We start from the raw sequence: 21,697 nt of genomic DNA, 5'->3' as shown, positions 1-21,697 counted from the left end.
GATGAATAAATTTAACAAGATTGTTATTTTTGTGTTAATTATGATGCAATTTGTCAAGTGATGAATGAATATCGATGCCTTCGAGCAAAGTCGTGCCCAGAATATGGATGTACCAAATAATGCAATTTATCCCAAACAAACTTCTGTCTCGACTCCAACTTGCTTCATTACATATCAAGATTCAATACAGAAGCATTACAAAGTTGACATCCATACTCCACTTGGTAAGAGTAGAATGAAGTTCAACTAAATGCTCCATCTGAGCAACAAAATTAAGATCACCAGTAGTTTGATGAGAAACAAAATAAAGATCATAGTTTTTAAGATCACTACACTTAATGAACTAAAGACTAGAGGATGAACATTCATCTGAATTCATCAAACATGTTGACCTTGTGTTTTTTTGCTTTGTTGGACATAGTAGAAGCAGCCCTCTTTGCTTGTGCAGCAGCCTTCTTCTCCTCTGCTTCCCTAAGCTTTGCTTGTAGATGAGCTTCTCTCCTGGCAATTGCAACTTTCCTCCTTTCTTCTATCTCTGCTGCCATTTTCTGTGCTTTCTTTGCCTTCTCTTCTTCTCTCTTTGCTAGTGCTTCTGCTCTCTTCTTTGCCTTCTCTTCTTCTTTCTTTGCTAGCGCTTCTGCTCTCTTCTTTGCCTTCTCTTCTTCTTTCTTTGCCTTCTCTGCTTCTCTTCTAGCAAGCACATCAGCAGCTTGCTTCTCATGGGACTCATACCTTTGCTCTTGTGTTGCATCTCTCTGTGCAGCAAAGACCTTTTCTTTTACAATTCTCATAGCTGCAGCCTTCATAGCAAGGTCTCTTGCTGCTGTTGAGGTGCTTGTTGTCCCTGTGCCAAGGGCTTCTCTAGCAGCAGTAATAAAAGAACAGTCTGGCAAAGGCCTAGGAGTAGTAGTTGTCTTTGGCATAGGTCTCTGAATAAATAATTCAAAGAAAACATGGTCATGTCTTGAAGCATATCATTATTGAGCAGAAATGAACAATATGAGACAAGTTATAGTTAGAAATAGGTAAGTACCTGGAAAATCATTTCATTGAGCATATCATGAGTATACACAACAGATAGAGGAATTTGGTCATTGATATCCTACAGAAATAAAAACAAAACTGCTCAGCATCGTTGAAGTACATCTAGTAAATGACAAGAACAAGCATCAAGATTGATAGCAGTAGAACATAAAAACCTGTGTATGTTGTGCCTCTTGCTGTTCTTGAACATTTGGTGCTTCCTCTTGCTGTTCTTGAACATTTGGTGCTTCCTCTTGCTGTTCTTGAACATTTGGTGCTTCCTCTTGCTGTTCTTGAACATTTGGTTCTGCCTCTTGATCTTCTTCAGTAGTTGGTTCTGCCCTGCTCCTTCTCCTGACATGTTGCTTTGGGGCAGGAACATATGGGGGTATGCCAGCTTTAAGATCAGAACATGAACGCCTATTGTGTCCAGGTAGTTTGCAGTGCCCACAGTGGATAACTACACCATGCCTTGTCATTCTGGTTCCACCTCTCCCATCTGCAACTTCTTCAGGAGCCCTCCTCCTATTATGACCAGGATTTCCAACCTTCTTCACATAAAGAGGTGGTGCAATAGGACATCCATTCATCTTTGTCCACTCTCTTCTATCTTTGCAAGGCACAATAAAATGAGAGTATGCCTTGTGGTAAGATTCAATGGAGTAACACTTGTGCACTAGCTCAATTGGTGATTTTCTTTCTCTTCTGAAGCATGCTATTGAGTGAGGGCATGGTATTCCTGTCAAATTCCACCTTCTACAGCTGCAGCTCTCCACATTTATCTCAACAATGAATGTGTACCCTCTGTCCTCCACAGAATATATGCCATCTCCAGCTAATTCAGCATAACATGTGTTAGCTAATTCTGTGTTCTTGTCTAGTCTTTTCTTAATCTTTGGGCAAATTGGAGATGTCCAGCTCAACATCTCTTCATTTTTTGTAACCATCCTAGTAGTTAGTTGTGCCTTAATCCTGTCTATCATAGAGAGGATTGGCAACTCTCTTGCTTCTAAAATGTACCTGCATTGCATAACTACACATATGAGCTCACTAACAATTTAAATATTCACAATGAGCTCAATAGCAATGCAAACATTGACAATGTAAATATTGACAATGAGCTCACTTACTTATTGAAGACCTCACAATTGTTATTCAACAAAATATCACACTTGGGAAGGTCCTCTTGAAATGCTCTCACCCAAGTGTTGGGGTCCAGAGCATATAGCCAATCATAAGCTCTCTTGCTCAAAGCCTTCATCTCCTCCATGCTCTCTTCCCAAGCAGTGACAGTTGTGCTTCTAGCACACTTCCAGAGCTGGTTTTTTAGCACATCACCTCTATGACTAGCTCTTGTGAAATTCTGCCACAAGTGCCTCACACAAAACCTGTGCTTTGAGTGAGGAAACAAGGCTTCCACTGCATTGATAATTCCCTGAAATTTGAAAGCACACTGTAAATTAACTGAAACTACACATAATTAACTGACAGTGCATTGCAAAATTACTCAAAGTGCATTGAATTATAACTGAACTGAAAGTGAATAGTATCTGAATTGAAAATACACTGAAAGTGAATAGTAACTGAACTGAATTTACCTTTTGTCTGTCAGACATCAGCGTCCAGGGCTCAGTGTTTATAATTCCAAGGTCCTGCTTCAAAGCCCTAAGAAACCATGTCCAGGTGTGGGTGTCTTCCACTTCAACATAAGCAAAGGCCAATGGATAGATACAATCATTTGGGTCCATGCCAATGGCACTCAGCAGTACACCACCATACCTGGTCTTGATATGACATCCATCAAGACATATCACAGGTCTACATCCTTCCAAAAATCCTCTTTTACATGCATCAAGACAGAAATAACATCTTTTAAACCTCTCTTCATTATCAAGCGAGACAAAAAAAGTGCTACCAGGATTAGATCTTCTAACTTCATTTGCATAGTCCCATAGCAGATTGTACTGTTGTTCTTCATCTCCATGTATAACATTCATCGCTAATCTTCTGGCTCGCTGCAATTTGCTTCTGGTGGGTGTCATGTTCCAATCTTTTTGGACAATCCTGCTGAAGTTCCTCATATTCATGTGATCATCAGCCCTGAAATGCTCAACATACTTCTCTGATAGAAATCTAGAGGTAAAAGACCTCACTTTCCACTTCTTGCAGCAAGTATGCTCAGTGGTCATTCTCTTGATCATCATGCACTTGGTCCTGCTGTCATGAGATGCCCATAAGTACCATGAACATCCTTTTTCACACCTGGCTGAAATTCTTTTCCTATCATTTATTGGGAGTGAGATATCAACTCTGTTCTTGCAGCTATATTCCCTAATGGCTTTCCTTAACATCTCTGGTGACTGGAATAACTGTCCAACTTTGAACACAGGATCATGCATATCTTCTGGCCTGAATGTATTGAAGTTGTGCTTCAGCTCATCCTCATCAGAATCTGGCATCTCAAGATCTTCCTCATCAGAAGAAGCTCCAATATCTGCAGCTTTCTTTCCTTTTACATCTATTACCACCTCTTCTATTTGATCTTCTAGAAGATCTACATCTCCATCAGATATAGCATAATCACTGTCCACAATTTCATCCCCATTTTCTGAATCACTAACTCCTCTTCCAGCATGAGAAAGACTGCCATCATCTACATCTGACTGTGCATATTCATCATGTTCCTCTTCCACAACATCTTCCTCCTGTTCCTCTTCCACATCAGCCTCATCCTCTTCCTCAGCATCTGCCATATACTGCTCAATTTCTTCCTCATTGAATTGCTCATCACCTTGCCCCTCTTCCATGTTCTGCCCAGCCTCCTCTGCATTGTCATCACCTTGCTCCTCTGCCATATTTTGTTCAGACATTCTCTCTGCAAATTTCTCCTCTTTTACTTTCCTAGGACTGATCACATGAGGTAAATCATTGACAGGAAAGACCACAACATCATCCCATTCGATACTCCTGTAGCTCTCATCATGGTCAAGGAATAACTAAATTTCTTTATGTCCAAAAACTACACAAGCACTAATATTGTCACAAGCTTCCTGGGAATTCATTTTCCTAAGACCACCAGTCTTAATTTGCAACCCTGGCAAACACCAATATACATCCAATCTACCTGCCATCTCATAGCCTAGATCTTCAACTATCCTTTCCAATTCAGACATGGTCAGTTTCGCAGACGGCACATAATCATACCAAGCAGTTTTTCCATTGCAGTAACTCCTGTAGCTACCTTGGCCAACAAAGAAACCACCATGATTTATGCCTAGACTGCACGGATAATCATAATTGTATTCCTCTGCAAAATAAAAAAACAGAGCAAAAACCCCTCTTTTATTTCAGAGCAACAAAGGAAAATCATTCATCTAGCCCTAACAATCACTGCAAAATCAGCAAACTAACCCTAACTACAAATCCCCTCTTTTATTTCAGAGCAACAGAGGAAAATCGGCAAAACCCCCTCTTTTATTTTAGAGCAACAGAGGGAAATCGTTCATCTAACCCTAACAATCACTCGAAATCGAGACTCCTACAAAGAGATGCGAACCGAAGGGCGAAGGATTTGAGAGTGCTCACCGTATGCCGGCGTCCGTGCATGATCAGGTCGACGGAGGAAGGGCTTTGGCTCGCTGCTGCTTCCTCCAACATCCAGCGAGTCGAGGGCGTCTTTTGCTCCGGCCGACGAACCACCTCCGCCGGTCATGGTAGCCGCCGCGACGGGAAACCCTAGCGGACAAGCAACGCGACAGCGATCGCCTGGGCTCTCTCCGCTCCCCCTTTCCTCTCTTCTCTCTGTGCAGAAGTGGAACGAAGCCACGCGGCCGATGTTGAATGGGGAACGACTGAACGAGCTAGGGATTTGATGGTGGGAGGGGGAGGGGAAGAGGGATAGGGGAGGGTGTAATTGCAAAAATCGCATGCCAGCTGTGCAAATACGTACGTTTCGGGCGCAAGTGACCGTATGGTGAGCAAGCAACGTTAGCATAATGACCGTAATTTGCAGTTGCCAGAATACAGTGACCAAAGTGATTTTATACGGAGAGTACAGATACTGTGGGTGTATTTTACTCTAAACGCACCCGCCGAGCACGTCGTCCTCCCCGCCACCAAACCTTGCGGCGTCCACCGCAAAGCTGCTTGGGAACCCTAGAAACATGACACGGTCGGTGAAGCTCAGGCCGTCGTCCCTCCTCGCCCACCGCATCATACGTCTACCACCTACGCCGGCATCTTCCACGAGTGCGTGCACCCTGACCGTGAGTGCGTGCGCCTGTGTCTCGTTGCTGTGGCGCCGATGTATCGAGATCCGGTGATTGGGCCAATGGAGTAGGACGGACAGTCGCAGCAACTCGCCGCGGGATTCAAGTATGTGGCTGGAGATGAGACGCCATGACGTAGCGCACATCTCATCGTTTTCAACAATGGTAGTGTGGATGGTTCTCGCTGACGCCACCAGCTGGAGGTGCCAGATGTCATTGCGAGTATCCCCGTTCACGCACGCCAGGATCTTGCCATCGTGGTACGCCGCAAAGCAATGATCCTCTTCACCATGATTGTTTACGTTAAGGTTGTTCCTCCCCATCCTGAGCCCTCTCTCGATGACCGTCCAGGCGGTGTCGCCAGGACTGAGGATAGCCGCTCGGACGGCCGTGTACGCCATCCCTTGCTCAGGGTCGTCCTCCGGCTTGCAGAAGCTGTAGAGGAAGACGGTTCCGTCGCCATAGACGACGCCATGGGACTTGGCTGCGATGTTCCACTTATCATCGTTGGGCAGGAAGGGCGGCAGAGGGGTGGCGTCTCCGGTGAGAGGGTCGACCAGCTTATTATTATTAGGGCCGCGGTGGCTGAAGAACCAGTACGCCGTGCCGTCCGCCCGTGCCACCCACCCGAGCTCGTGGAAGCTCGGGTGGACCGCCGCCTGATAGCTCTTCTTGGAGAAGACGCAGCGGAGCCCGACGCGGCGGCAGGACGGCCGGGCGACGAGCCAGGGGAAGAGGAGGGGGCGGAATACGGACGTCTTGGGGGGCAGCGATTCCCGCCACGAGACGCAGACGGCGTGGAAACGGACAAAGTCGGTGGCGTCGTGCAGGCGGCCGGAGATGGCGGCGAGCAGTTCAGGCGGGAGCTCGGTCCACCGTCGCGGCGGCGTGGACATGTTTGGGTAGAGTAGCTCGATCGATCTAGTTGTCCGTCAGAAAAACACACGTCCACGCGCGGCTGCCGCTAGGGTTTGCAATGGGGACGAAGGCCTGGCGTGTGTGCAGATGCTAGCCGTCGATGTTTGGATATCGATTCCAGGCAGCAATATCTGCTGCTTCCTGATGCGTCATGCACGTGCCTGACCGTCGGCCGAGCACATTTTTTTTTCTTTGACATCAGGGAGTAGAACACATTTTTTGGTACTCCTACTTCTTTTTCACACGTTTTGAGTAAAAAGCCATTTTCACACGTTTTCGAATACTCGAACTTAATTCCTAATTCTAAAATCAGATGACACATGTAGGATAAAAAAATGTTAGGACAAAAAATCCTCTAAAATTCTATGAAGCCCCTTTGGAACCAAAGAATCGCTAGTTTTCTTCTTGTATGATAGTCAGTGTTTTAGGCTGGACTAGGTTTATAAGAACAAATATTAAAAATTTATTACAATGGTGCAACAACATTGGAGAAGGCTTATGATAAGATACCGCGGAATGTCATGTGACGGGTCTTGGAGAAACACAAAGTCTCAGCAAAGTACATTACCCTCTCTGGTACTTGTACGATAATGTTGTCACAAGTGATGGCAACACCGATGACTTCTTTATTAAAATAGGACTGCACCAGGAGTCAACTTTGAGTCCTTATGTTTTTTGCTTTGGTGATGGATGAGATCACAAGGGATATATAAGGAGATATCCCATGATGTATGCATTTTGCGGATGATGTGGTGTGGACGAGGGCAATAGGAAGTTAGAGCTATGAAGACAAACTTTGAAATTGATTTTCTTAGACTTAGTAGAACTGAAACCGAGTAAATGAGTTGCGATTTCAATACTACTAGGCACTAGGAGAAGGATAGCCTTGATGGGTGGTTGGTGCCTCAGAAGGCCATCATCACAAGACCACACACCGTCTACCCCTGGACATCGACACACACCGCTAGCATGTGCTATTATGTTGGCATATATTACATCGTGTGTCTACCGTCATATTATATAAGAGGCCTAGGATACAGGTGTTCTAACAGGACACAACTCCTACTCTGTCTACACATAGTTTGAATCCAAGTCCAACTATAACTTACCTTGTACAATTTTCGACACAATTTCAACAAACTCCACCTCGAACCTCTGTATACATTAGACTTGTGTTGGATTTGTTTCGCGCAGAACAAAGTTTTGCAAATTGATGCACTTGTCGGACGTTTCCAGTGTTTCAACTGTCCTATCAAGCCGAAATTTTGAGGGATTGTAGCCATGACAATTCTACACAATATGAATGGTGCAAAGTACGACAGAGTGTCAGAGTTGGCTGCTATACTCCTTCTAAAATCGAGCAGATTCTCATTCAGATCTGCAGCACCTCGCCTTTTTAGATGTAGCCAGAGATCCATCATTGGATTATCATGATATTTTACAGGGTTAAAGTAGACTCAGTTTCCCCCAATTCCATCGAAGGAAGAGTGAAACCATGCTCAAGGAGACACAATAGTCAATGTAAGCAATTTCATTGTTCCTGTTATTCTGCACTGGTGCGCGAGAGCGATGTCGATGTAGAGCCACGGAGCTCCATGGGGCGATTTTTTTCATGACCTCAGTTGAGATCAACATTGATGATCCATCCATTCCTAAATATAAGTCTTTACTCTAAAATGAGTGAATCTATACTCTAAAATGTCTCTATGCATCTGTACGTAGTCTATATTGAAATGTCTAGAAAGATTTATACTTAGAAAGGAGGGAGTATAAAGTATGATATCTAAAGTATACACAACACTCCTATTGGTGCGCACACTGCCGGTACTAAAAACCGACATAATATACACAACACTCCTATTGGTGCGCATACTGTCGGTTTTGGTACCGACAGATCACTTGATAGGGTAGCTTATGTGGTGGAGTACTCACAGAGGATCAGATTGGAAGCACACACGACGTGGATTTACCTAGGTTCATGCCTGCATGGTGGAGGTTCTACCCTAGTCCTGCATGTCTGATTGAATTGATGGTGTTTGCCGTTTTAGAGTGATCTTGTGAATAGATTGGACATGGACTTGGGAGCCCCACCTCTCCTTATATAGGTGGACGAGGGGTAGGATTACATGAGACCAAGACAATGTATATTATAGAATCCTATTAGATTTACTAATACATGTTGTGTGCGTCATGTAATGAAGCGACTTTTCTATATGAGGCTTGGTGGCGGGCTGAGGGCCTCGGCCGCATATTGGCCCTGAAGCCACCTAGCGTCCGGCTTTTTTGTGTGTGGCTTCACCATAGGTTGGTACCATTGTCCATTGGTACCTTGTAGCGCCACATGTTTTTGTGCAGGTAACTAGTTTGGTGGGGTGCCAGCCTAGTAATTGGTCACACATAAAAAATTAACTCAAATGATTGTCTGTTCAATAGAATTGATAAGATCACATATATTAATTATTCAATGTGAAGAATTAATGTAGAGTATCTCATAAATTTATATCAGCATAGATATTGACAAATATAATCACATTAAATGAGTACGATTATAAATTAGAGAACAAGTTTTTACAAATAAGAGCAGTCAAAGGCTATACTGTATACTTTATGTTAGTCATGTCGAGTACGTATCAGGTGATACAAGGCATCAGATGCTCCCGTGGTATGGGCTTCCAAGATTGGCCACGGGACGAGCTCTTGTAACTTTGAAAAAAAAAGTCCTCTATGGATCCAATATTCACACACAAGTCCCAAAGTTCCTTCTGTGACTGTTGGATCACAAATCAAAGGTTCTTGGGAGCTCGTATCAGGGGGGGGGGGGGCATCTTATGCCCCGTATCACCTGATACTTTGCCTAGTCATGCCACCTAAGCTAAAGTATGCCGTCATACCCTATTTAATCAGGAAAGAGAGAGCAACCTTATCTTCATCTAGATATAGGTATTAGCAAAAAATCCAAGACAACTCATAAGTTTTTCTCACAAAAGACATTAAATAAGAGTTGTTTTAGATACTAAGATATGGTCACCGGAACTGCTATATCTAAAAGTATATTTAATGCTATTAGATAGGGCTTAAGACATAGTGCACTGGGGCTGCCCTGACGATGATACAGTCGGAGATCTTTTTGATCTTCTTTGAGTGAACTAGGAATAAATGTTCTCTATAATAAGTCTTTAAATTAGCACTCATCTTGAAGCCCAAATACTAGAAACGAGAAAAATAGGAAGTTTGTGCTTGATCTTATGAGGGACAAAACTATGCTGCTTTGCCTTATGGCGTTGGTGCTGCTAGGAAATCCCATTCACGCTGGTACGAAATTGGTATCTCTATTCTTTATAATAAGTGTGTGTTTCTTGTTTCCTTCCAACCAGAGTACAAAAGGTCATCATAAATATTGTTACTCACTGCACAAATTTCTTTGGACCCTTTTAATTTGGAATTCATTTACTGACGTATGTATGTTGTCTGCAGAGCATTGCGAAGAGCACAATCACCATTGCAAGGGCATGCTGTGCATGGGTTTCACATGCCCTTCCTGTTGCAAGCATGTGTGGAACCATGTCAAGAAAGCCTACTGCGGCGGCACTTTTTTTAACCATCATTGTGTTTGCGTCGTTTGTGAATAGAGTTGCGCTCTAGCATCATGCCAAAGGATGGACAATGATGTCCAGTAATAAATTCTTCTTGTGACGTGCATGCAAGAACCTTGATCACCAAGTTTTGGTATTCTGTTTGATTTGATTTTTATCGTGTGTAATCTTAGATTTTGTGGCTTTGTGTTTGTCTCGTCTAGCGGTTAGTAAGTTCAGAAATAACCATATACAAAATTAACCAAGCTCTTATTGTACTTGCATACTTTGCCTTGGAGGTCCACGGTTGTCCGGTAGACCACGCCAGACCGAATTAATTGTCGGCACCACTTGTTTTTTATAGGCTAAATCATGGATTACTTAGAGCAAGTTCTTTTCTTGACAAGGAGTAAATCAAGAGCGGAACTCGGACACAATCACTAGAGCAATTCTTCATAAACAGGATGTGAATCCATCTAAATTGCCCAACCACTAATTACACGGATATTACTAACGCAGAAAGTCTATGCGTTGCTATGGGTTATCAAGCATATATAAATAAATCTAACAAATAATTAAGGTCCTCTTCAAGGTCAAAGCTTATTTCTCCCTCATACGTCCGGGCATGTTCGGATATCAAACGGGTCTTCAGTAGGCTCCCCAAAACTCAACCGTCCGAACAGTCCGGACTCCCCCAAATCTAGACTATATGTGGGAGAAAAATGTGGTTGTCTAGACTATCCATCATGTTATCTCCAAGACGCAGGTCCAACACAAAAACCCGACCCCACGATGCACCATTTCCTTTTACAGTTGGACCCTCCACTTCCCGCTCGATTTTCCGTCGTAACGGAACAATTCTCGATGGAGCCTCCTCCTTCAAAAACAGATGATGCCCATCTCACCTTTACCATGCGTTGCAACAGGGATGGATTTGTTCATATTTACAACATAATAGAGTGGGTTAAACTAACACATACTTTTCACACAAAACAACAAATAACTATATAGATCATTTTCCAAGTTCCATTCAACTTCAGAATTGCACACTGACGTGGAAGGCGAGTGGCAACCTTAACGCATTCTTAATCACCAATAAGCTTCACCTCCCGCCCACATACAATTCATTATTAGAAGGGATAATTGTAGTTCTTCTCTTCCTCGTCCTTTCCTATATCTTCGACTCCGAGCCTCTTTGTCAACCCGTTTCGCTTGCACCAATCAGTGCCACGTCAACATTACTGCGTTTGTCAGTGACACCCCATCATCTTCTTCCTCCTTCCTCGCCAGCTTTAGTTCGTTCCTATTCATTTTCCAGAATATGTTTTCTTTCTTTTTTTTCACTTTCGTTTTGGAACACTCTTTACTTCTCCAACACCATGGACAACTTGGTCGCTTTAGTTCCCATTTTCCTTCTTATTCTTGGAACACTCTTCCTTTCTATAGCATGAACCACCTGGCCAATGTAGTGTCGTGTTGTCCTCACCCGCGAACGTTTCAACAGCTGTCAGCATGTGGACATCCTAAAGCGCATGGTCATCATCCATCTTGGTGAATGCTACGTCACCCGTGTTGCGACCGCATGGTGGGCGTTGTCCATGTTGGCAAACGGTGCTGGGTCATGTCACTGAGAGCCCGTTGATCGTCCACTACTAGGAAAATCCTTATTCAAAAACACTGAATATGACTTCCCATATATAAATATTTACCACCGGACTATTTTGGAGCTCCTCGTGGTGTCCAGCATCCCATCCGGCACTCCGAACTACTCTCGGACTCACCATATGAGTTTCACAATACTAACCTAACGTTACCGAACGTTAAGTGTGTGACCCTACGGGTTCGGGAAACATGTAGACATGACCGAGACTCCTCTCTGATTAATAATCAATAGCAGGACCTGGATGCATATATTGACTCCCACATATTCAACGGAGGTCTTTACTGGTTTGAAACATGATGTCGAGGATTCAGTTAATCTCGTATTATGAGACGGTATAACAACTAAACTACTACATACAATTCTGCTGGAGTAAATCGATGAGCCCCGTGATTTTTCTAAGCAAGGAAGGAACTGTTTGCAAGACCTTTCAGATGATAAAGAAGGTGATCCCGCAAGTATCACAGTATCTAATCTTGTCGTACATAGGAAGAACAATAAATACCACGACTGGATAAACTTCATCAGTAGAGAACAGAGTAGGCCACTCTCGAAATACAGATTTTGTGACAAGACAAAATACTGCAAATTGTATAGTTTTTCACTTCCTCCTAATATTGTCAGACGTACCCATAAATTTTCTACTTCAGACGACTGAACTGGAAGCAGATATGACGCCATCACCACTCGGGTTCTCTATCGACTTACGATACACCTTACTAATTGAATGCATATATATTCAGTGTATCTTAAACAGACAACCAGGATAAATAGAAGCTCCATGGACATAGACACGGGAATAATAGCGGCGGCGGCGAAAGTATAGGGCTCGCATTATTGATCAGAGGTACAGCAGAACATCAGACTGGAATTCAAGTAGAGAGACACCAGTTACAGCAGCAAGAGTTGCAAGAACCAGAGGGCGTGTCAAGTGTCATCCATCAACGAGAGTTGCAAGAACCAGAGGGCGTGTCAAGTGTCATCCATCAGCGAGAGTTGCAAGAAGCAGAGGGCGGGTGTTACTCATAATGCTTTGTATCTGCTTGATGCTACATTTGAGATAATAAAATAGCCTTTTATCAAAAAAAAGAAGCAGAGGGCGTGTCAAGTGTCATCCATCAGCGGGAGTTGCAAGAAGCAGAGTTGCCAAGAAGCACAACAAAATCAGACTGTAATTCAGAGGTACTACCACGCACCTACGCGGAGTCGAGTTGGCATGGCCGCGACTGAACCCACCGGCGGACGTGGCGTCCCGGCAAGCAGAGCACCGGAGGCCCAGCAGCTCCTCTGTTATCCCTGACGCGCGCTCTCTCGCTTCTCCCGGGAGGGATTGGTAGCGCAGTCCAACGTGGCAGCGGATGCGGCCCTGGCCCAGTACTGCTGCACTTGACGATGGCTGGACTTCCTACTCCCTTCTATCCATATTAATTGTCCCTTCTCCAGGGAGTAGTGAAATACAGGGGCAAATCATGGAGGGGAACGGGGATTGTTGTGGCCACCGCAGGTGTAAGCTTGGGGAGGGAGGTGGCCACCGTTGCTCAAGCGTGGCACACACCAGAGCATGCAGCTCACAAACACAGGTTGAAGAGGATTCTTTATGGACCAAATGGTTTAAGAAAAGACTGTTACAAGAATTCAGTTCGAGGGTGTGGTTCCTTACTAATGTCATAGAGACAGCTTACAATCTTCAGAGTTAAGATTTTTCCATGTTGGCTGCAGATTTTAATGACTGACAAAGACAAATCTGATGGTAGAAATTAGGACATCAGATTCTGACCACATCGGCGTACTAGCAGATTGCAGTACCTTCTTCTGATCGAGTATCAATTTAACAGCGTAAGATGATAATTAGAGTTAGCACATCAACTATGTATTACAAGGTAATTACAGTCACAGTTATTGTTGTTCATTACAAGAATTTAACAACAGAGAAGTTTTCTGAATGACAAAAAGAACAGTGATCGGTTGAGGAACCTCCAATCTTTTTCACCACGGGTGGTCAAACTACATAACCAACTCTGTACTAGAACACCAATCAAAATAAATAGCCCAGGTATAGCTTTGACAGTAAACAAGATTGTACAATGAAAATCCAATACCACACTACACACCGGAGCATGCTGCTCACACACACAACAATCCAGGTCTGGAGAGTACAAAGAATTAAACCAAGCACACAAGTGCACCCAAAAAAGACGCACACATTACACAAAACAGAGGATTCAAATACAATGAGGCGTGAGGCTGAAAGAAGATGACCAGGCATTCCTACAGGCAGCTGCCTCTTTATTCAGGATGATGATTGAGTGGGGCAAACATCCACTGAAGCTAGTTTCTAGTTGATGGAGAGTAATCGATCACTTGCTCATGGAGGTGGAGGCTGCAACAGTAGCCCCGTCTTCTTGGTGTCCATGGCCTGGCTTGTGCTTGAAATCAACACTGTTGGGGTGCTCTTCAAGTTCTTGTCTCACTGGATCAGGGTTGCAGTCACCATTGAGCTCGAGCTTCATCAACTTGGGAAGGCAGAGGACTCCAGAAATAGACTCCATTTTCGCGAAGGACCAGACAATCGTCTTGATCCTTGGAGCCGCTCCTATGTCGAAGGTAATGTTGGTGATGGCGTCGTCATAGACAACTAATGACTTGAGGCTCTTGAACTCTCCATCATTGAATGTGAGCCCGCTTCCGGCATACGTATTGCGCCGAAGCCTGGGGCAACGCAGAGCCACAAGCTTGCCAAGGATGTGTATATAATCTTCCCCCAGGTAGGTCTCGCTCAATGTTAACTTGGTAAGTTGATCAAGCTCTGCAACCCAGAAGAAGAGCCCAGTTCTAATGCCACTAATGTTCAGGCTCTGAAGAAGTTTTGGAGGTAAAGCTAACGGAAGAGTATCCTCGGCTTTGGCTGGTTTCTTGACCTGGATTGACAAGGAGCGGAGGCAGCCGTGTAATTTTTCAATCTGCTGGAACAAAAGACCCAAGCTACCTTTCTCAGCAGGAAGAATCACACCCAGTTTCCTTAGCCGTAATAGATGACCAACATCAGTTAAATCATTAACACGGTCGGAAACTTCAACATTGGATAGTGTCTCCAATTTTTCCATTATATTGATGTCTCTAGGAAGGCGCACTGCCATAAACAAATCCTGAGACCCACCGGAGGTGTTGCTTGGAGATCCTTTCGGGCCAGAAAGCAGATGCTTTAGCATTGGAAGCATGATCGATTTAGTGGCGAATGACTGTACAACTGTTTGCCGGATGTCCAAGGTCTCCAGACACTGCAACTTCTCGATCTGCTTGGGTAGTTCAGTGATATCTGTGTTCCTGAGGCTCAAGTACTTCAGCAATATTATTTTACAAATGCTCTTCAAATGTTGCTTCTTTAAGCCTCTGCAACCTTCTAGATCCAGCATCTTCATTAGCTGCCACTGAGATGACTTTGCCAAATCTGGAAGAAATGCTACAATGCCATTGCCATCAGCTGCTTTCACGGAATGATCGGGATGAGATGTTTGCACCCCAGTTCTACTGTGAACAGGAAGGTGGCGAGCCAAATCGGGTGGTAGGTCCGTGTCCACAAAGTTAACATCTCTAGCAATCCTGGTGATGACTTCACGAACAACACGATACAATGTAAACGTCTTGATCTTGCCCATGTCACTGATGTCCACAGGTTGAATGAGAGCCCTTGAGAGGAGTGCATCAAAACAGGAATCTGCTTCATCTTCTGCACGATTCTCCCTTGAGGTTATCAGCCCTTCAGCTATCCATCTTCTACACATGGTTGTTCTCCTGTACAACAAGCAGCTCCTGTACATGGCAGGCAGGTCATTGTAGGAGATCTTCACCATTTGCTTTCCCACACTTTTGTTTGCATTCCGGCAATCCTCTAAGGTTTTTGCAAAGTGGAGTAACTGTGTTTTACCTCTTCCAGGGTTAACATACACAAGATGTTGGAACATCTTCATTGCAAAGACATCAGGGTGACATAATTTTAAAATATCTGGTATACAATCTACAGAATCTTCAAAACAGCTAGCAAGCTCCATGGTTTTACTGAAGAAAGCACCATATAGACTTTGTGGTATGAGGATTTTATAGGGGGACTCCACTAAATCAGCACAATTTGTGGCAATGACTATAGCGCTACCAGGAGAGCCATGAGCAGTAGCATCTAACACAGCAGACCATATCCTATTCCAGGCTTCCTTCATGTAAGGACGATGATTGAGAACTTGAAAAATGATCAAGAACCGTTTACCTCTTAGATGCCCCTCAAGGGTCTTGGTGAGTTGCACGGCCTTCTCATCATCATCACCCTGGGATGTTTCCGTACTCTGCTCCGTTTCCATCCTGGGCAGATCTTGTTTAGCCACTTGGTCCAGTATTTCCCGCAATAACAGGACCAAAGGTCTAAAATCGAATCTGCCGACCTCGACCAAGGCTTTGCAACTAAATGAGCTCATTTCCCGCTTATGAAGTTTCCATGCAATAAGATTTGTGAAATCACGATCCACTTTCTCAAGTCGAGTGTGTGTACTCAAGGTCATCAGGAATATCCTCGGGTGTGATTCCCCACTTGCTAGCTCATCAACAGGTTCCTCCTCAGACAGCAGCATGGACTTGATTGTATCATCGATGATTTTCTGTTCATAAGCCTCTTTGTCCTCCTGCGAAGAACAGTTGACAAGAAGAGCGCGCCTCCGAGCATCTTCCTCCTCTGCTTCCGGTCCATGGGGCGCTTGGACGTCATCGTCCATGAATATCACGTCCTCCTGGTCAGCAGCCGGTGGCACGGTGATACCGTACCTCAGCTGCCTGTGGCCCACATCTTGGGCCCTGACCTTGAGCTCCTGAATCCGTGTCGCAATCCGGTGCCGCTCCGGGATGGTGCGCACATACCGGATGACACACTGCAAATAGCCGAGGGGGCCACTGGCGTGGTGGCCAGCGTCTGTGACGCTGTGGATGTAGAGCTCGACGTTGCCCTCGCAGTTGCGGGCGAGGCCGACGACTTGCTTCATCCAAGCGCGGACATGGCGGTCGAGGTGGTTAGCCTCGGTGAGGTGAAGAAGCACACTGCTCATGCACTCCATCTCTTCCTTGATGAACTCCACGTCGCCATGGAGTCCGCCGAGCAGCTTCGCCTCGTGGACGAGGATGGCGGTGAGGCGGCCAAGAAGCGAGTCGAGGGCGCCCTGGGCGTCCATCTTGCTTGATTTGGAATAGGTGGTGTACACAACAATGGAAGAAGCAAACCGAGAGGAAAGACGCTGTATGGAAGGTGTGGTTGGGACCTGTGTTTTGGGACCTGCAAGGCATCAAGCAAAGGTGAGGCACAGCTATAATTTGAGGATGTGGTTCTTTCTTCCTGCTGCAACGTTAAGGCATCAAGCAAAGGGCGAGAGGCAACTTTGAGGAGGATATGGTCCTTTCCTTTCGCTGCGAGGATCCAAGATCGATGGGAGACACTCTAGGAATGGCGATTTCTACACCGAAGTCATAGGATTCTTCTCAATTCCGTAGGAATGGCAGCGTAGCTTGGATGGTGGCAACTGGCAATGGTCAAATGAATTTCACTGGACAGGAAAGGAAGCCCCTCACTTTGATTTCACAGGACGGAGAAGAGCAACGCCTTCACTCACACGATTACTAGGATTATATGTGATGATCTGAGATTAATTACAGCTGAAATTTAGTGGTCTAATAATTCTTCAGATACTGAGCCACAAGTGACATAAGAAACATGAAGGTCCATTAATTCTTCTATCAGCATGTTAAATATTTTTTCCCTTCGATGTAATGATCCGCAATCGACAGGACATATGTGGAAAACAACAGTCATGAAAATGGAAACATCGAAAGATTTACGGATCATCACCATCAAACAGTAAAAAAAATCGATGTAATGATCCTCAAGCCGATCGAGGATTTTCTTGTCAGGCACAGCGCCTTTGGAGCGGTGTCTGGCCTTCTGTCTCCTGGTACTCTTGCTTCGACGGCCCGGCTCCTCGTCTTCTCTGTGTACTCTGTTCTCTTCTCTTCTCCTGCAATTCAATTGAACAGACTGAAAATTTCAACCAATGGTGCCTGCTAAGCTCTGCCTCGAAATGAAAAGCATAAACTGCTACTACAAGAATTCAGTTTGAGTAAGGGTGTTCTTTGCTGGTGTGTTGGGAGAAAAGACAGCTTACCTCCCTGTTCGCAGCGTCGCCTCGACTGAGGCCTGCTTGGTGTTTCTCTTCTCCCACGAAGAGGATAGAGGAGGACACCTTCTGAATCATTGGATTTCTGTCACCTATTCTCTACTCCGCAATGCACAGGTTAATCAAAGACAGAACATTAACTGGTCTAGCAATTTCAGTCGCTACCGAACAGGACGGACATCCTTCTTTAGGATATTCACAGAGACTTGGCAAATCTGATCTAGGACACGGACATTCTGTCATAGAATTATCATTGCAGATTCTAACCACATGCACTATAATAGTGCGTCCATTGAACCTATGACATGCAAAGCAACATTAGAGCAGACGACTGCATTGGCTTACTCCGACGAAATATCAGAGCAACAACTTCATCGTCGCGATCCTTCTTGGAGGTGTTGATAGGTGCCGGCGCTTCGGAGTCTTGGAGTCTAGTGGAAGAGCCTGGTGGGCGCTGCGATCGCGAGGCTTCTTCGCTTTTGTTGATCCGCCGTTGTCGGCATTTGTTTCTTTTGCTTTTCTCTATCGTTTCTTTTTGGGCGTGTCTGTGCTGCTTCCGCCCCAGCACCTTTCCTGTATGGTTCGGTTGGTTGCTTTGTATACAAAGCGGGGGGAAACCCTTTTTCGGTAAATGACAGTTACAGTATCTACAGTATCACCTCCACTACCTATTGCAGAGCAACTTAGACAGAAGACAGAAAAGTTTCTGAGTGACATTGAGGAAGCTCCAGTATTTTCACGAGTGATAATAATACATAAACAACATATGGAAATTTCTTCCATCAAACATTAGCACAACAGACTCTGTTTATTACATGAAAATGAAAACAAGAAGTACAACACAGATAATAGTGTTTGCTGAAGCGTTGCATGATACGCAGTAAACGATACTACACCGAAGAATAAAATCCAGTAGCACACTACACACCAGAGCATGCTGCTCACACGCACAAACACGCACGCAGAAAGAGTCCAAGTATGCAGAGTACAGATAATTAAACCAAACACACATAAGACTGAAATAATTCGGCTTCAGTGACGAATGAGACTGGAAGAAAATGACCAGGCCTTCCTTCAGCTGCTTCGTTATTCAAGAATGATAAATGCGCCAGGCAAACACCAACCGAAGAGAGTTTCTGGTTGACGGAGAAAAATCGATCATTTGCTCACGGGGGTGAGGCAGCAACAACAGCTCCATCTTCTTGGTGTCCATGGCGTGGGTTGTGCTTAAATTCAGGATCATATGGGTGCTTTCCAAGTGCTCTTCTCACTGGGCCTGGGTTGCAGTCACCATTGAGCTCGAGCTTCTTCAACGACCAAAGGTCGCGTAATCCAGAAATAGACTCCATTTTGGCGAAAGACCACACAATCATCTCAAGCTTGGGAGCCGCTTTAGTGTCAAAGGTAATGTTGGTGATGATGTCGCCATCGACGACCAAAGACTTGAGGCTCTTAAACTCCCGTTCCTTGAATGTCAGCCTGCTTCCGGTGTATGAATTGCGGTGAAGACTGAGACAACGCAGAGCTGCAAGTTTGCCAAGGATGCATATATAGTCTTCTGTCAGATAAGTCCTGCTCAGTGTTAACTTGGTAAGCTGATCAAGCTCTGCAATCCACAAGAGGAGCCCACTTGTGATGCCGCTGATTTTCAGGCTTTGGAGAAGTTTCGGAGGCGAGACTAATGTGACCACCTCCTCTGCACCAAGAGTATCCCCAACTTCGGGTGTTTGGTTGATCTGGATTGACAAGGAGAGGAGGCTACCATGCAATTTCTCAATCTGTTGCAATAGATGACCGAAGCTACCATTCTTACCAGAAAGAATCACACCCAGTTTCCTCAGCTGTAACAGATGACCAACATCAATTGAATCATCAGCATTGTCAGAAACAACACGAGACAATATCTCTAATTTCTTCATTCCTCTGACACCGCTGGGAAGGCGCATAGCCGTAAATGACTCCTGAAACCTATCAGAGTTGTTGCCCTGGCCAGCAAGCAGATGCTTTAGCATAGGAAGCATGATTGATTTTGTTGGGAATGACTGTACCGCTGTTTGCCGGATGTCCAACGTCTCTAGCCGCTGCAGCTTCTCGATTTGCTTAGGCAGTTCAGTGATATCTGTGTTCCTGAGGCTCAAGTACTTGAGCAGTATTATTTTACAGATGCTCTTCAAATGCTGCTTCTTTAAGCCTCTGCAACCTTCTAGATCCAGCATCTTCATTAGCTGCCACTGAGATGACTTTGCCAAATACGGAAGAAATGGTACAATGCCACTGCCAGCAGCTGCTTGCACGGAATGATCCACGTGAGATGCTTGCACCCTAGTTCTGCTGTGAATTGGAAGGTGGCGAGTCAGATCGGACGGAAGAACCGTGTCCACAAAGTTTAGATCTTTAGCAATCCTGCTGATGGATTCATGAACAATAGGATGTAATGTGAAGGTCTTGATCTTGCCCATGTCACTTATCTCCACAGGTTGAATGAAACCCGACAAGAAGAGCACATCGAAGCAGCAATAAGCCTCGTAGTCTGCATGATTCTCCCTTGATGTTATCAGTCCTTCGGTTATCCATCTTCTACACACAGTTGTTCTCCTAATGCGGTCACCTTTTGGGAAGATACTTAGGTACAGCAAGCATCTCCTATACTTGCTAGGTAGTTTATTATAGGAAAGCCTTAACATATGCTTTCCCAAATTTTTGTTCGACTTCTGACAATCACGTAAGGTTGCTATAATATTCTCTAGCTGTGGAACACTCCTTAAAGGGTAAACATACAAAAGATGTTGGATCATCTTCATTGCAAAGCGGTCATGTTGACATAATGCTGCAACGGTTGACACATAACTTTCCCTTTCATATGGAATAATGATCTCACCAAAAAGCATCATGGTTTTATCACACCAATAATCTAATAGACCTTGTGGTTTGACGATTTCATAAGGGGACTCACATACTAAGTCATAAGAATTTGTGGTAATGACTATAGTGCTGCCAAGAGAGCCATGAGCAGTAGCACGTAATACAGCAGACCTTATGCTATTCCAATTATCCGTGAAATTGACACCTTGCAGAATGATCAAGAATCGTTTACCTTTGAGATACCCCTCAAGTTTCTTGGTGAGTTGCATCGCCTCATCCTTCTCGTTATCACCCGGTGAGGTTTCCGTACTCTTCTCTGCTTCCACTTGGTCCAGTATTTCCCCCAGTATTACAGCCAAAGATTTGAAGTCCCATTTGTGTACACATTGACCAAGGCTTTGCAACTAAATGATCCCATTTTCTGCTCATACAGTCCCTCAGTAATACTAGAATGTAAGAAATTACTTTTGTCTGCCAAATCATGTTGGCTGAACATCATAAGGAATATCCTCGGCTTTGATTCCCCACTTGTCAGCTCTTCAACCGGTTCTTCCTCAGGCAACACGGACTTGATGTTATCATCGATGATTTTCTGTAGGTAAGCCTCTTCATCCTCTGGATAATAAACAAGATGAAAGCGTCTCCAAGCATCATTCTCCTCTTCTTCCTGCCCCTGGTGCTTGTATGCATCGTCCATAAATATCGCATCATATTGGTCAGCAGCTGGTGGCACGGTGACACCGTACCTCAGTTTCCTGTCGCCCACGTCGCGAGCCCTGACCTTGAGCTCCTGGATCCTAGTTGCAATCCGGTGCCTCTCCGGGATGGTGCGTACATAGCGGACAATGTGTCGCAAGTAGCCCAAGAAGCCACCACCATGGTGGCCAGCGCCTGTAACGTTGTGGATGTAGAGCTCGACGTTGCCCTCACAGTCGCGAGTGAGGCCAACAACTTGCTTCATCCAAGCACGAACATGGTGGTCGCGGTGGTCAGCCTCGGTAAGGTGGAGGAGCAGGCCATTCATGCTCCCCATCTCATCCTTGATGAACTGCACGTCGCCGTGGAGGGCGCCGAGCAGCCGCGCCTCATCGGCTAGGATGGTGGTGAGGCGGCCCAGAAGCGAGTCGAGGGCGCCCTGGGCATCCATCTTGCTTGACTTGGAGGAGGGTGATGTGCACTGCACATCAA

The 21,697-nt window shown here is 45.0% G+C and overlaps 1 pseudogene; it reads right to left on the bottom strand.

The window, feature by feature from the left end:
* Positions 1-13,798: 13,798 nt before the first annotated feature.
* LOC119321585 lies at positions 13,799-21,656 on the bottom strand (annotated as a pseudogene).
* Positions 21,657-21,697: the final 41 nt, after the last annotated feature.

Source organism: Triticum dicoccoides, chromosome 6B (assembly GCF_002162155.2).
Source record: "Triticum dicoccoides isolate Atlit2015 ecotype Zavitan chromosome 6B, WEW_v2.0, whole genome shotgun sequence".
NCBI lineage: Eukaryota > Viridiplantae > Streptophyta > Magnoliopsida > Poales > Poaceae > Triticum > Triticum dicoccoides.
Note: the sequence above shows the minus strand (reverse complement) of the source record. Positions and strands in the feature narration are given on the sequence as shown.